We start from the raw sequence: 17,176 nt of genomic DNA, 5'->3' as shown, positions 1-17,176 counted from the left end.
TGGAGACATTGCATATGCTGCTGGCCTGGCTGAAATGGGCGACCCGGAGCCTTGGCCTCTAGGTTCTCTGAAGAACTTGCTTTGTTCATGTGTCTTAAACAGGGAACACACTAGTTTCTGTTTTCTAAATGCCCCCCTTACTTTCTACTTCTGTTTTGCTTTCCTTTATGCATGTTCTACATGGATTTAGAAGCATTTTTCCAACGCTTTATTATTATTATTATAATTATTATAATTATTATAATAATAATAATAATAATAATTATTATTATTATTACTTTCTCTTCCCCCACTACCAAAGCTTTTTTAGATGATTTTTTCTAATTGAACTCCCTATGAAATTTTAATAACACAGACATACTGTATATCCCTTTATATACTCCATGTATATCTCTAGTATACAGATAAGAAGAAACAGTGTAAAATTTGCTCTTTTTATACAATGTGGGGTTAAGAATGACAAAAAATTAAGCTATAATTTAAATTTAAAGGGTACTGACATTAACTTACATTTATAAGGAAATTTGAAAAACTTATTTTAATGCAATTTACTCATAAATTTTAATTATCAAATTGCATAATCAAAAAATTTATATAAATGTTTAACAATAATACAAATTTAATAATATGCTTATCACTCAAAGTTGCTGAAAAAGTTGAAATAAATTATTTTCTTTACATTTATTTTACTGTACTTTACATTTCATTTTGCTTCTTATTCATATGAGAAGATAATTTGTGAACTTCTAGGTAAAGATTATTATCCAGACATGAGTATTGTTGACATTTTTTTATTTTCAGCACCTGACATAAGTATCAATGTGTTGCATAACTTTAGTAGTATTAATAATAAAACATAAACTATCTGCATTTAATTCTGAAAGACCACAACACATTTAAAAGCACTGAGGACCAAATGTATGCAACATCCACAAGACAGCCAATGGCAGCTCAAATGTATGTATGTTAAGGCCACATCTTGTGGTATGACTTTGAGACCCAGTAAACAAAAAAGAGAAAGTCCTCCAATCACAGTCAGTATTCACTATAGATTTGTACCACTGCTATTGCATACATTTCGTGTATCTTTCACGAACTCAATGTCAGTGCTTCCTATGTGATGCATAAGAAAACTCAACGAGAAAAATGTATACTAAGGAAGAAGATATATACTATTTGTTGGATACTTTGAGCTTTGGAGGGTCACAAACTATTGTACTATCTAAGATTTGTTCACACCCAGGAACTAATCTTTGTACCCTTGGGGAAATGTCAGTCCCAATAAGAGCATGTTATTTAGGAAATTTTAATTTGAGTGTCTTTTTTTTGTTTTTTTGCACTAACGTTCCAATTTCCCAAAGGTTTTCAGAAGTTCCAATCAAACTCAATTCTTATCAAATAAAGGGAAAGAATCTTAATCCTAAATTCATATCTGGACAATAATGATTATTATCATGTGAAAAATTAACTCTCAGCTCTAATCCTGACCCGTGGTCTTTCTTTTTTTTTTTTTTTTTTTTTTTACCTGTAAGGAATTAGGTTGCCTCAGCCTTCTAGATTCCTACTCTAAGTGGTAGGTATGAGACCACCTTAGCAAATCAGCTATTTAGTAGCTGTAATTTTTACTGAGGCAGTTTCTCAGACTTTCTCCTTTTACTGGAAAGCATTCATAAATGATCAAGGGGTTTGGCTTCATCATGGTCATATTTGCTCATGTTATAATAAACAATGACTAATATTTCTAGTCCGTTCTTACTGACTGTCAATAATGCCTACTCAGTTTATTTTAAAACCACTAGAATTCTAGTTCCTTTAAGGCACATATGGCTCTGGGGATTGTAATTGCAAGAGCGGCATATGTCAGCCTTTGCCTAGCACTATGTGAAACTATATTATGACTTCCTCTCTAGTTTGTCCTCTACTTTGTCATAATACAACATAACCAGCTGGTGTCACATGCAGAGCCACATATGAACACTGAAACTCTTCTTTATTCACACAGCTCAGAGCTACCAGATAATTTACCACAGTACATTTTGAGAATATTAGCTTCTGTCCCCCAAATAATTAATTTCTGGTTTTCCTTTCCTGGTCAATCAGGGTCAAAATCCCAAGAGTGTGTGTTTGTAAACTGTGAGTAGTTCTGACATCCTTTTCCTATCACTCAGACACCTAGGATTCAAATCATTTGATAATGTTTACATGACACTGGTAGAAAATCAGTATGTCTTTATAAGGGTAAAAATTACAGAAGGGATCAAATTTTTTAAATAAACAAAATAAATTTTATTATTAATTATTTTTCATGTTTCAATTTAATTCTTTATACCATTGAACAATTAAAACATTCTAAGTTGTGAAATGTGCACAGGGGTTTCCATAATAGATAAGTCTTCTTTCCAGAAATGTATGTTGCAAAAATTAATTACTTTTAGTAGTTCATCCAGTCAGCACATTTTTATTGGATGTTCAGTTCATCCTTATCATCAAACCCTGAGAATACAGGACAATAATGTCCAAGCTGTTTTTCTTGGTCTGTCAAACACTGGGAAATGAGTGATTTTTTGTGTGGTTGTTGTTGTTCACTGGAGATGGTGTTGGGAACTTTTTGCATATTCCCTTTTCCTTATAGCACATTACTGCAAAAATTTGTCTTGCTACCCCTGGATTTCTTTTCTTTTCTTTTCATCTTCAGATTACTTTTCATGAAGAAATGTGAATATGATAAGACAAACGGACTGTACCATGGTCACATCACCAGATATATTTCTTTCTCATTTCACTTTTTCTAGAAAGAAAACTGGTCCGATTTTGCTTCCCAATGCATGGGGACAATAAGAAAACAAATATATGTCTAAATGTGATAAATATATAAGAATGATCAAAAGGGAAATTAGAAAATATCTTGAGAAAAATGAAAATAAAAACACAGCATACCAAAACATGTGCTTCAGTAAAAACAGGACTAAGTGGGAAACTTACATCTGTAATAGCTTTCACTGAAAAAGAATAAGGATCTCAAATCAAAACCTTAACTTTACAAATAAGGAACTAAAAAAAGAACAACGAATAAATCCATAGCTAACAAAAGGAAGGATATAATGAAGATTAGAGCAGAGATTAATGAAAGCAAGAATAGAAAAACAGTAGAAAATATCAATAGATCTAATAGTTGATTTTCTGAAAGGATCAACAAAGTTGACAAACCCTTAATTAGATTTACTGAGAAATAAAGAGTGAAGACTCAAATAACAAAACTCAGAAATGAAAGAGGAGATGTTACAACTGATCCACAGAAGTAAAAGGAACCTAAGCAACTACTATAAATAATTATGCCCCAACAAATTGGATAAACTAGGAGAAATGGATAAATTATTTTAAACACACAACCTACCAAGAATGAATCAGGAAGAAATAAAAAATCTGACCAGATTTATAACTAGAAGGAGATTGCATCATAATAAAAACCTATCCAACAAACAAAAGCCCATGATTGGATGGCTTCACTGAAGAATTATACCAAGCATTTGAAAAATTAACACCAATCATCCTCCAACTCTTCCAAAAATTTAAAAAGAAGGGAAAAGTTTGAAACTCATTTTATGAGGCTAGTATTTCACTGATGTCAAAATCAGACAAAGACACTACAAGAAATCCACAGACCTATATCTCTGATGAATATTGATGCAAAATTCCTCAAAAAAATGCTTGCAAACCAAATGAAACAGCACATTAAAAGGATTTTACACAATGACTAAGAGGAATTTATTCTTGAAATGCAAGGATGACTCAACACATGAAAATCAATCAGTGTAATATACCACATTAATAATATAAAGGGAAGAAAACACACGATCACCTCAGTTAATGCAGAAAAAGCATTCCAAAAAATTTCAATATCCTTTCATGACAAAAACATTCAAGAGATTTGGAACAGAAGTAAATTACCTCAACATAATAAAGGCCATATAGGAAAAGCTTACAGCAAACATTGTGCTTGATGGTAAAACTGAAAGCTTTTTCTCTAAGATCAGGAACAAGACAAGAATTCTACTTTCAGCACCTGTATACAATATAACACCTGAAGTCCTACGTGGAACAATTAGCAAGAAAGAGAAATAAAAGATATCCATATTATAAAGAAACAAAAAAAGTATCTGTGTTTGCAGATGACATAATCTCATATGTAGAAAATCCTAAGTTTACACAACACACACACACACACACACACACACACACACACACACAAACACACCTGTTAGAACTAATAAGTAAATTCAGAAAAGTCGTAGTGTACAAAATTAACATGCAAACATCAGCTGCATTTTTATACCCTAAAAATTAACAATGTGAAAATAAATGAAGAAAATTAAACCATTAATAATATCATTAAAGCAAATAAAATACTCAAGAATGAACTTAACCAAGGAGGAAAAAGACTTATACACTGAAAACTACCAAACATTGCTGAAGAAATTAGGGAATATACAAATAAAGAAAAACACAGCCTGTGTTCAAGGATTGAAAGACCTAATATTGTTAAGATGTTCATACTATCCAAAGCAATCTACACATACAAGGCAAGCCCTATCAAAGTCACAAAGGCATTTTTTTTTGCAGAAATACAAAAATTAATCTTAAAATTCATATGGAATTCTAAAGGACCTGAAAAGCCAAATCAATCTTGAGGGGAAAAAAAAGCAAAGCTAGAGGCTTCACACTTCCTATGTCATAAACTATTACAAAGCTACAATAATGAAAACAGTATGGTATGAGTACAAAGCAAGACATATAAACCAATGGAATAACAAAGTGTTCCATACCAATGATAGGCAAAAGAGAGTTGGGGCAGCTATACTTATATCAGACAAAATAAACTCTAAGACAAAACTGTAATAAGAGTCAAGAAGTTTATTATATAATGTTAAAGGATAAATTCATCAAGAGGATATAGCAATTATACATATGAAGTCAATGCTGGAACATCAAAATATTTAAAGAGAATAATAAGTGATCTGAAGGGAGAGACAGCAATATAACAACAGAAGGAGACTTCAGCAATAAATAAATAGATAGCAATTTAATAATGGAAGGAGACTTCAAGACTTGAATACTTCAACAATGGTAGGATTATTGAGACAGAAAATCAGTATGTAAACAAATTTAAGATTGAAAGCATATCAAGTACCTTTTCTGACTACAAAGATAACTAGAAAGCAATAACAGGAGGAAAATTAAAATATTCATGAATGTGTAGAAATTAAATAACAAACTCCTGAACAACCAATAAGTTAATAAAGAAATCAAAAGAGAAGTCAAAAAGTATCTTGAGATTACAAAAATGGAAACACAACATATCAAAACTTCAGATCCAGCTAAAGTGGTTCTAAGACGGAAGTTTATAGTGATAAATGCCTATGTAAGAAAAAAGAAAGATCCCAAATAAACAACCTAACTTTACACCTGAAGGAAGTAGAAAAAAATTAAGCCCAGTGTTATCAGAAGGAACAAAATAATAAAGATTAGAAGAGATATAAATAAAAGAGAGACTGAAAAGACAACTGAAAAGATCAACAAAACTAAAAGTTGATTTTTAAAAAAATTTCTACAGTTTATATACATTACAAATATTATTTTGTAACACAGATATTTCATACTATAGCACCACCTTTTTTGATTTTTTAAAAGATAAACAAAATCGGCAAAACTTTAGCTAAGCTAGCCAAAAAAAAAAAAAAAAAAAAAAATGGAGAGAGAGAGAACTCAAATAAAATCATAAAGGAAGAGACATAATAATTGATACCACAGAAATACAGAAGACCATAAGAAACTATTAGGCACAATTACATGACAACAAATTGGATAGCTTAGTAGAAAGGGAGTAATTCCTAGAAACATACAACCTACCAGACTAAATCATGAGAATTAGAAAATGAGAACACAAATAACTTATAAGAAGTTTATGCTTCATTTAAAAATGATAATTGTTTAATTCAATTTGATCACTATCCTATTTACCAAATGACTCCTGAAAATTTCCAGTAAATATATTTGGAATGAGCATCATTAATGTAACACAATGCATCCAAATTACATTTATTCTAAGAGCACTCAAATTAATGCATTTTTGTTTCCTAAAATCAGGAATCAATTCCTCTTCACCAAATTCTTGGACCTTCTCATCTATTACATATGAACATAACATCCATAGTTCACATGCAGAGCTACCCATATCACACTTACTATGCTTAAAAGGAGCAGTCCCAATAAAAACTGACAGTGAAAGTAAAATCAGTTAAAATTACGGAAATACTTTTGAAAATTTATTTTTAAGGTATTATGAAAATTTTAATTCAAAAATTAAGAGAAAATTTAAATTCCTTTAAGAAGTATATATTGTCTTTACTAATAATTGGAGAATTGAAGTGAGTGTGTCAAAACATATCAAAGTAATGTAAAGAGTAAAGCATAAATCAAAGTTGAGAACCAAATGTTATGGTTAAGATAATAAATATAAACTGCTTTAACTTTCTTATTGAAAGAAAAAGTCTTGATTGGCTTAAAACACAAACCTCATTATAACTCTGCAGAGGGGAAAAGCCTAAAATCAAATAATGCTAAAGTAGGATAAGAAAAAGATGGACAAAGACAGAGGAAGATAATACAATAAAGGAAAGTAAGTAGAGATGGCAATGTTACTCTCAGTGAGATATTGATAGTGATTAATATCAATATTGATATCCAGGAGAATTTAATGATGCATTAAATTTGTCAATGTGATGAATATACACAGAAAACAGATAGAATCCATAAATAAATTTCAAAAGGCTTAGAACTAAAACTTGGATAATATAAAACATTAAGCATAAATGTTAGCAATATATGCAAAGGTGAACACAAACATGGTCACAGTATTGAAGTTTTAGCACAATGCTATTAGTCTGTAAAAATAATACAGTAAAATAATTTTTAAAAACTGAAAAATATAATTAAAAGGAGAAACTAGTTTCTAAGATTGTGGAACACTGTGTTATAACTGATGGTTGCTTTGCCCCCTCACAGATTTGTCACCCCACGTCCCCTGAATGATGGAGCTGCAAAGGATTACTCAAAACCCATCTCTTCTGAGCAATAAGAAGCCCTGAAGTGGTTAATTTCCCCAGAATCCTCAAGCAAGAGGTATCCCTTCCTTGGGAAATTAACCCTGAATTGGGGTTCTCTTCCTGCATTTATTTTCCAGACCAGGAGGTTACAGAAAGAGAACATAAGTGGGATTATAGTTTAACAATGTAGGCTGGTAACTTTCAGTGATACAAGTCAGATGACATTCCATTAGACAATTAAGTGATCCACCAACAAAAGCTTGATCTTAGCAAACATTCCTTCTCCCTCCACAGCTTCCCAGTATCTATACATATTTCCAGTCGTCTGCAAGGTCAATATTTAAAACTGCAAGGCTTTGGAAAACCAGGCCCTGAGAAGTAGATTTGCTTTAGAATCCTCTACAATTGATACAAAAATAAATAAAAAATGACTTTTTCCAAATATTTACAAATCATTCACAAAAATCATCATAAATTAGACTACAAAGAAAATATCAATATTCCTTCAGAGCATATATTCTATAAGTCACATGCTCAGATCACAATGCCTGAAAATAATTTAAAAATAATTTTTAAACTAAACTCTTAGATATTTAAATTTATACTGAAAAATTACAGTCAAGCCAGGGAGAAAAAAATAAAAAGAGAAATTAGTTAGTAATGAAAGTTAAACCACTATTCCTAAAGTTCACAGAAGTAGCCAAAGTTGCATGGTGAGGTAAATTCTAAGCTTTATCAAATATATGAATTGAAAATAGACTAGAATTGCTTCTTAATGTCAATGAATTCTAAATAATATTATTATAAATAATAAAAGCTAGCATATTTAATGTTCACTCTGCAACAGGGACTGTGCTAGGGGCTTTATAGGAAATATTCTTTATCTTCTCAACAATCCTATCAAGCTCTTAGGAAATACTTTCTCTTTACACCCTTGCAGTAAATAATAATAACTTTCATTTATTGGGCACCTACCTAGTTTCCACAAGAGCAACAGACCATACAAGTTATTAAGTTGCAGAACTATGAATCAAACCTATGTTTTTACAATTCTATATACTTTGCACTGCAACAGAATTTAAAAATCACATTAATAAACTAATTCATCCTGATTAAGGAAAGTATCTTAGAAACAGAAGGACATTTGGTAATAGAGAATATGTTTACATAATGCATAATGTAGCTCGATAAGTGGTAGTTCCATGAGAATTAGTTGTCATGTGGAATTTAAAACCAAAAGAATGAGTTTTGGGGTTTTGTCACATAAAAACCTATTAATATGCCTTCTACTTTGAATGTGTCCCTTTTACCATTGCATAATTTTGTACCATATGCATTGGTCACTTGGAAAATATTGGTTCACTGAGATATAAAGATATTACAAAAGTGTACATATAATTAAATCTATATCATCAACCAATCAATTCATAGGATTCACAATATGACCTATGTTGTCATCACAAATGTCTTTAAGAATTGAGAAGATGTTAATCTTACAGTGGCATATACAAATCTTTCCAAAATTCTGAATTTCTCTTGAAAGCTCAACTATTGAGCTTTCTCAATTACCAATGCCCAAATCTAAATAATCATTGTTTGTCTCTTTCAAGTAAAATATTATTCTATGAGAGTGGTTAGTTTAGCTCACAATCCCAACAATTGCATGAGCGTATTTTTTCCATCACAATCATCTTACTTCAGTATGCACCACAAATGCAGTCATGCAGAATATTAAAAACTATCACACACAATATTAAAAAGATGTGTCCTCCCTACCCCATGCCAGTGCACACTGACCAGAGAGGAACCTCTGAGAGGCCTGAGACCTGCAGCAACCATGTGTCCAGAGGCAGCTGCATGGGAACTGGTAGGCACCACTGTTGGACTCCCAGCCCAATCCAATCCCCACTGCCCAGAGAGGCCTGATCCTTCTGCCCACTGGCACTGAGGCAGCCAGGCCATATTTGCAGTCCTAGCAGGATCCTAGCCATACAATAGTGTCAAATGAGTGGACTATGAAATCCCTTGCCACAATGACTAAACACCAAAGGAAAGGTACCAGAAATATGAAAAATCAAGAAAGTATACCACCAAAGTGTAATAACTCTCAAGATCTAGATCCTATGAAACAAGATGCCCTTGAAATGACTGACAAGGAATTTCGAGTGATAATTCTAAGGAAACTAAATGAGATACAATAAAACTCAGCTAGGCAACATAATGAGATGAAGAAAAGTATACAGGACCTGAAAGAAGGAATGTACAGGGAAATCAATGCCCTGAAAAAGAAAGTAGCAGAGCTTACTGAGCTGAAGAATTCACTCAACCAAATAAAAAACACAACAGAGAATTTAACTAGCAGGCTTGCAGAAGCAGAAGAGAGCACTTCTGACCTTGAAGATAGGCTGTTTAAAAAACATAGGCAGACAAAAAAAAAAAAAAAGAATTAAAAACATTGAAGAAAATCTAAGTGAGATATCAGACAACCTTAAGCACTCAAGTATTTAAGTCATGAGTATTCCAGAAGGGGAGGAAAAAGGAAATTGCATTGAAAACATATTCAACAAAATAGTGGCAGAAAAATTCCCATGATAGGAAAAGACAGAGATCTTCAGATTCAGGAAGCTCAAAGATCCCCAAACATATTCAACCCAGAAGGGTCTTCTCCAAGACATGTTATAGTCAAGTTGGGAAAACTCAAAGACAAAGAGAGAATCTTAAAATTGAAAAGAGAAGCATCAAGTCACCTATAAGGAAGCCCCAATCAGACTAACATCAGACTTTTCATCACAAACCCTAGAAGTCAGAAAGGAATGGGATGATATATTCAAAATACTAAAAGACAGAGACTGCCACTCAGGAAAACTTTACCACACAAGGCTATCCTTCTGAAATGAAGGGCAAATAGTATATTTCTCAGACAAACAAAAACTGTGGGAGTTCACTACCACACAACCACCCTTACAAGAAATTCTCAAGGGAGTACTGGGTTTGGTACCTGAAAAATAACTACCACTGCCATAAAAACTCAAGAAAAATCAAAACCCACTAGTAAAATAAAAATGCTGACAATGAAGAGGGGAAAAAAAGTTTCTATACCACCCAAGAAACCAACAAATACAGAAGACAAAGAGTAAATCAGAAAGAAAGGAACAAAAGATACTTAAGACATCCAAACAAAAATCAATAAAATGATAGGAGTAAATTAACACTTTTCAATAACAACTCTTAATATAAAAGGATTAAATTCCCCAATCAAAAGACACAGACTGACTGAATTAAAAAGGTGGACAAAATATATGCTGCCTTTAAAAAGGCAGTATAGACCTAACCTGTAAAGACACACATAGACTAAGAGTGAAAGGATGGAAAAAGATTTACCATACAAACAGAAATGAAAAACGAGCTGGAGTAGCTATTCTTATATCTGATAAAATAGACTTTAAACTAAAAACCAGAAAAAGAGATAATGAGGGCCACTACATAATGATAAAAGGATTGATTCATCAAGAAGACATAACAATCATTAATATATACACACCCAAAGTTGGAGCAGCCAGATTTATAAAGCAAACTCTATTAGACGTAAAAAAGGAGATAGACACCAATACCATAATAGCAGGGGACCTGAACACCCCACTGTCAATATTGGACAGATCATCTAGGCAACAAACCAGAAGAGAAACACAAGATCTAAACAATATACTAGACCAATTGGACTTGGAAGATATCTACAGAACATTCCATCCAACAACCTCTGAATATTTATTCTTCTCATCAGCACGTGGATCATTCTCATCAGCACATGGATCATTCTCCAGGATAGATCACATATTAGGTCACAAATCAAGTCTCAACAAATTCAAAAAAGCTGGAATTATTCCATGTATTTTTTCAGATCACAATGGATTAAAATTAGAAATCAAGAACAAACGAAATTCTGGAAATTATACAAACATATGGGACCAAGAAAAAATCAAACAGGAAATCAAAATATGTATTGAAATTAATGAAAACAATGATACATCATACCAAAACCTGTGGGATACTGCAAAAGCAGTATTGAGGGGGAAATTTATCACATTAAATGCTTACTTCAGAAGAATGGAAAGATGGCAAGTGAACAACCTAATACTTCACCTTAAAGAACTAGAAAAACAAGAACAATCCAAACCCGAAGTTAGCAGATGGAAAGAAATTATTAAGATCAGAGCAGAATTTAATGAAATTGAAACCCCCAAAATGATACAAAAGATCAATGAATCAAAAAGTTGGTTTTTTGAAAAGATAAATAAAATTGACAAACCATAAGCATGGCTAACTAAAAAAAAAGAGAGGAGACCCAAATAACAAAAATTAGAAATGAAAAAGCTGATATTACAACTGATACATTTGAAACATAAGGAATCATTACAGACTACTATAAATGACTATATGCCAACAAAATTTGAAAATCTGGATGAAATGGATAAATTTCTGAAGCCAAGAAGATGTAGATAATCTGAACAGACCAATAGCATTAAAAGAGATTGAAACTGTTATCAGAAGGCTCCCAACAAAGAAAAGCCCAGGACCAGATGGGTTCAGAGCAGAATTCTACCAAACCTTCAAAGAGGAATTGACACCAATTCTCTACAAACTATTTCAAAAGATTGAAATAGAGGCAATTCTCCCAAACTCATTTTATGAATCAAACATCACCCTGATACCAATACCAGATAAAGATACAACAACAAAAAAACTACAGACCAATATCCTTGATGAATATAGATGTAAAAATCCTCAATAAAATACTAGCTAAAAGAATACAGCAACACATATGCAAAATTATACACCATGCTCAAGTGGGATTCATCCCAGAGATGCAAGGTGTGTTCAGTATATGCAAATCAATAAATGTGATAGACCATATCAATAAAATCAAACAGAGGGACCATATGATCATCTCTATGGATGCTGAAAAAGCATTTGATAAAATTCAACACTTATTCATGATAAAGACTCTCTACAAGTTAGGTATAGACAGAAAGTATCTCAACATAATTAAAGCCATATATGATAAACCCACTGCCAATATCATCCTGAATGGGGAAAATCTTTCTTTTTTTTTTTAAAAAAAAAGAAAGATACCTCTTTTTTTTTTAAAGAACAAGAACTAAATAAGTATGCCCGGTCTCACCACTCCTATTCAACATAGTGCTGGAAGTACTCACCAGAGCAATCAGAGAAGAGAAGGAATAAAGGGCATCCAGATTGGAAAAGATGAAGTCAAACTGTCCCTGTTTGCAGATGACATGATCTGATATATTGAACAGCCTAAAGCCTCTACAAAAAAACTCTTGGAGTTCAAAAATGATTTCAGCACAGTAGCAGGATACAAGTGAACACACAAAAATCAGTAGCATTTCTATTCCCCAGTAGTGAACATGCAGAAAGGGAAATCAAGAAAGCTAGCCCATTTACAATAGCCACCAAATAAAATAATATAAAATAAAATAAAAAACTTAGGAATAGAGTTAACCAAGGATGTGAAAAATCTGTATAATGAGAACTACAAACCACTGTTGAGAGAAATTAAAGAGGACACAAGAAGATTGAAAGATATCTCATGCTCTTGGATTGGAAGAATCAACATTGTGAAAATGTCCATACTATCCAAAGTGATCTACAAGTTCAATGCAATCCTCATCAAAATACCAATGACATTTTTCTCAGAAATGGAAAAAAACTATACAGACATTTATTTGGAATAACAAAAGACCATGCATAGCCAAAGCAATACTGAGAAAAAAAAAAAAAAAAAAACACTGAAGGCATAACACTACCTGAATTTAAACTATACTACAAAGTTATAATAACCAAAACAGAATGGTACTGGCCTAAAAAACAGACACACGGGTCAATGGAATAGAATAGAGAATCCAGAAATGAACCCACGCACCTAGAGCCATCTGATCTTTTACAGAGGCAGCAAGCCTATACTCTGGGGAAGAGACTGCATCTTCAGCAAATGGTGCTGAGATAACTGGATATCCATATGCAGGAGAGTGAAATTAGACCCATACCTCTCACCATATACCAAAATCAACTGAAAATGGATTAAAAAATTAACTATACACCCTGAAACCATAAAACTTCTTAAAGAAAACATAGGAGAAACATTCCAGGAAGTGGCACTGGGCACAGACTTCATGAATATGACCCCAAAAGCATGGGCAACCAAAGGAAAAATAAACAAAAGGGATTATATCAAACTAAAAAGCTTCTGCACAGCAAAAGAAACAATTAACAGAGCTAAAAGACAACCAACAGAGTGGGAAAAAAATATTTGCAAAATATGCTTCTGACAAAGGATTAATATACAGAATATACAAGGAACTGAAACAACCTCACAACAACAACAACAACAAAAACAAGTGACCCAATTTAAAAATGGGCAAAGGAGCTAAATAGGCATTTCTCAAAGGAAGATATATGAATGGCCAACAGACCCATGAAAAAATGTTCAACATCACTCAGCATTCGGGAAATGCAAATCCAAACCTCACTGAGATACTATGTCACCCCAGTTAGTATGGCTAATATCCAAATAACTGTGAATGATAAATGCCGGTGAGGTTATGGAGAAAAAGGAACTCTCATACACTGTTGGTGAGACTGCAAAATGGTCCAGCCTCTATGGAAAATGGTATGGAGTTTCCTCGAACAACTTCAGATAGATCTACCATACGACCCAGCTATCGCACTGCTGGGAATATACCCAGAGGAATGAAAATCATCAAGTAGAAGGTATACCTGTACTTCAAAGTTCATTGCAGAACTATTTACTATAGCTAAGAGTTGGAACCAGCTCAAATGTCCATCCTCAGATGAGTGGATACAGAAAATGTGGCATATCTACACAGTGGAATACTATTTTGCTATTAAAAAAGAATGAAATACTGCCATTTGCAACAACATGGATGGACCTAGAGACAATTATATTAAGTGAAATGAGTCAGGCACAGAAAGAGAAATGTCACATGTTCTCACTTATATGTGGGAGCTAAAAATAAATAAATAAATACACAATTAAACTGGGGGGGGAATAAGACACAACAATCACAATTCCTTGAAATTGTTATGACAAGCGCACAGATATGAGGTTGTTGGAAGGGAGGGGGAGAGGGAGGGGGGAGAGAGGTTTTGAGTTGGACCACATTGTACATTGATGAAATAAAATAAAATAAAATAAAATATAAAATAAAATAAAAAGATGTGTCCTCAAAATTCAAGACTTTGAAAAATTAACAATTTTCACTATGTCCTCAAGGGCATATTTAGGTGAAACTGACGTTATTTCTTAATTAAAGTGCATAACAATAAAAAATATGATAATGACTGGGACATTTTGGTTACACTGCCTTAAATGATACTTAGGCACCAGCAGTTTTACCCACCGTGATTTTTGCACCATCAGTGTGAGTTGTTAACATGGTGAAAAAAGGCAAATGATGTCTTCATATTATTATTACAGAAACAGTGTTGAACTCATAGAAGCTATTGGGTGTCTGGGGAATCCCAGGAGGCCACAGACCACATTTTGAGAACTGCTGGTCTAACAAATTTCCCTGCACCTGCTCTGGTCAAGCCACTACCTAGCTTTAAATCCTAAGGTAACTCTTCCTTGGCCCTTAAGTCCAACGTGTTTAACATAAATCTGTCATTGGGCCCCTTTCCATTTCTGCAGCATCATTAATGCCATACTCTCCATCCTCCAGTACAGTGCGTCCACTCTGGTCTTCTTCACTTCTTCAAATGTACCAGGTTCTTGACTGCTACAGGACTCTCTCTACGCAGTTTTCTTTGCCCTGGGGAATTTTTCCTCCATATCACACTTAACAAACTCCTACTCATCCTTCAAGTCTCGTGCTTCATATGACTTCCCTGGGGAAGTATGAAGGTAGCTAGTATGAGTTATCCATGACATTCACTGCCAAAGCATCTTATGGTTCTCCGGTGTAGCCTAAATGCCAAATAGAAATGCCTAATTTACAACCACTTCTTCAATGGCTATGTACTCTGCTCGAATGTAAGTTCCATAAGGGCAAGCACTGTACATCTTATACTCAAGATCTATCCCCAAGCCAATGAGTGAATGAATGAATGAACAGCATTACATAATTCTACATTTACCATGCAGAATTAGGATTCGGGAAAGGTTTCTTTTTTTATTATTTTAAATAGAAAAGTCTTAAATAAAAGATGACAAGTAAGAAAAAAAGTATCATATCTATTAATGAGGAAAATGTGAACATATGCTGATATAAACAATAGAACATATAAAAACCAAAAGAATATATAAATTCAAACACCATCAAAAATAATTAAATTAATATAAATTAATAAATACTTTATTTTATTTATTTATTTATTTATTTATTTATTTTTTAAAAATTTTATTTTGTCGATATACATTGTAGCTGATTATTGCTCCCCATCACCAAAACCTCCCTCCCTTCTCCCTCCCCCCTCCCCCCCCAACAATGTCCTTTCTGTTTGCTTGTCGTATCAACTTCAAATAATTGTGGTTGTTATATCTTCTCCCCCCCCCCCGGTTTGTGTGTGTGTGTGTGTGTGTGTGTGTGTTTGAATTTATATATTAATTTTTAGCTCCCTACAATAAGTGAGAACATGTGGCATTTCTCTTTCTGTGTCTGACTTGTTTCACTTAATATAATTCTCTCAAGGTCCATCCATGTTGTTGCAAATGGCAGTATTTCATTCGTTTTTATAGCTGAATAGTATTCCATTGTGTAGATGTACCACATTTTCCGTATCCACTCATCTGATGATGGGCCAACAGACATATGAAAAAATGCTCAACATCACTCAGCATCCGGGAAATGCAAATCAAAACCACATTGAGATACCATCTAACCCCAGTTAGGATGGCTAAAATCCAAAAGACTATGAACGATAAATGCTGGCGAGGCTGCGGACAAAAAGGAACTCTCATACATTGTTGGTGGGACTGCAAAATGGTGCAGCCTCTATGGAAAATGGTATGGAGGTTCCTTAAACAATTGCAAATAGATCTACCATACGACCCAGCCATCCCACTGTTGGGAATATACCCAGAGGAATGGAAATCATCAAGTCGAAGGTATACCTGTTCCCCAATGTTCATCGCAGCACTCTTTACAATAGCCAAGAGTTGGAACCAGCCTAAATAAATATTTTATAACCTAAGATTCAGTCATAGGGCACCAATTACATTTCTTCTGATTCTGAAAATAAACATAGATATAGGATTCACATTATTTCATCAATGCAGCAAAAATTAAGTTTGGAGATGACTGAACTATGAGAATCTGAGCAAGGATATTAGTCACTGAGAATCAGGTTTCTTCTTATTCCCTGAGTTTCTCATGGGCTTGTTAATGAAGAGAAAGCACTTCCTGATTCCCAATGTCCCAGGCACAGTCACTGTATTCCTTCTCTTCCAGATAGACACGGATGCCCTGAAAGCACCTCTTCAAGGCTAGTATCGGGCCTTCAGTTCCCCTGGCAGATTCTTCCTCTCTCATTGCCTGGACTAAGCATTTTTCCAGGTCTCCCAGCTGCCAATGAAGTCCAGGGAGGAGCTTGTCCAGGAGGGTTGGGTTCCAGGCAGCAGAGGAGCACTCTGTGTGGAAGAGGTTGAAGATCTGCTGCAGCATCTCATGAAGCACAGACATGGCCTGGGTCTACTGGAGCTGGCTGCCATCCACCATCTCCAGGGGGAATCTTAAGTCAGTCCTGTCCTTCTGACAGGAAGAAAGGGAGGTTTTCACTATTTGGCTGAGAGCCATGAAGTTTTCCTGCTTTCCCGGTCAAGGCTCTGAAGTAGGTCACAGCTAAGGGAACAGATGGGGCTGGAGAAGGTCATCACCAATGCCATCAGTGAGGCCACTGAAAGAACCATTGGTAAGTTACAAGAAGCAGCTCTTGCAGTTGAGATGGGAGATTGTGAGCTTTGCCCTGCTTCTCTGAGGACCTTCTGCCCATGTGCCTCTTGAATACTGAGCACAAGATTTCATTTTCTGAATATC

The 17,176-nt window shown here is 34.0% G+C and overlaps 1 pseudogene; it reads right to left on the bottom strand.

Moving 5' to 3' along the window:
- Positions 1-16,522: 16,522 nt before the first annotated feature.
- Positions 16,523-17,049, bottom strand: LOC134364540 (interferon omega-1-like; annotated as a pseudogene).
- Positions 17,050-17,176: the final 127 nt, after the last annotated feature.

This window comes from Cynocephalus volans, chromosome 16 (genome assembly GCF_027409185.1).
Source record: "Cynocephalus volans isolate mCynVol1 chromosome 16, mCynVol1.pri, whole genome shotgun sequence".
Taxonomy (NCBI): Eukaryota; Metazoa; Chordata; class Mammalia; order Dermoptera; family Cynocephalidae; genus Cynocephalus; species Cynocephalus volans.
Note: the sequence above shows the minus strand (reverse complement) of the source record. Positions and strands in the feature narration are given on the sequence as shown.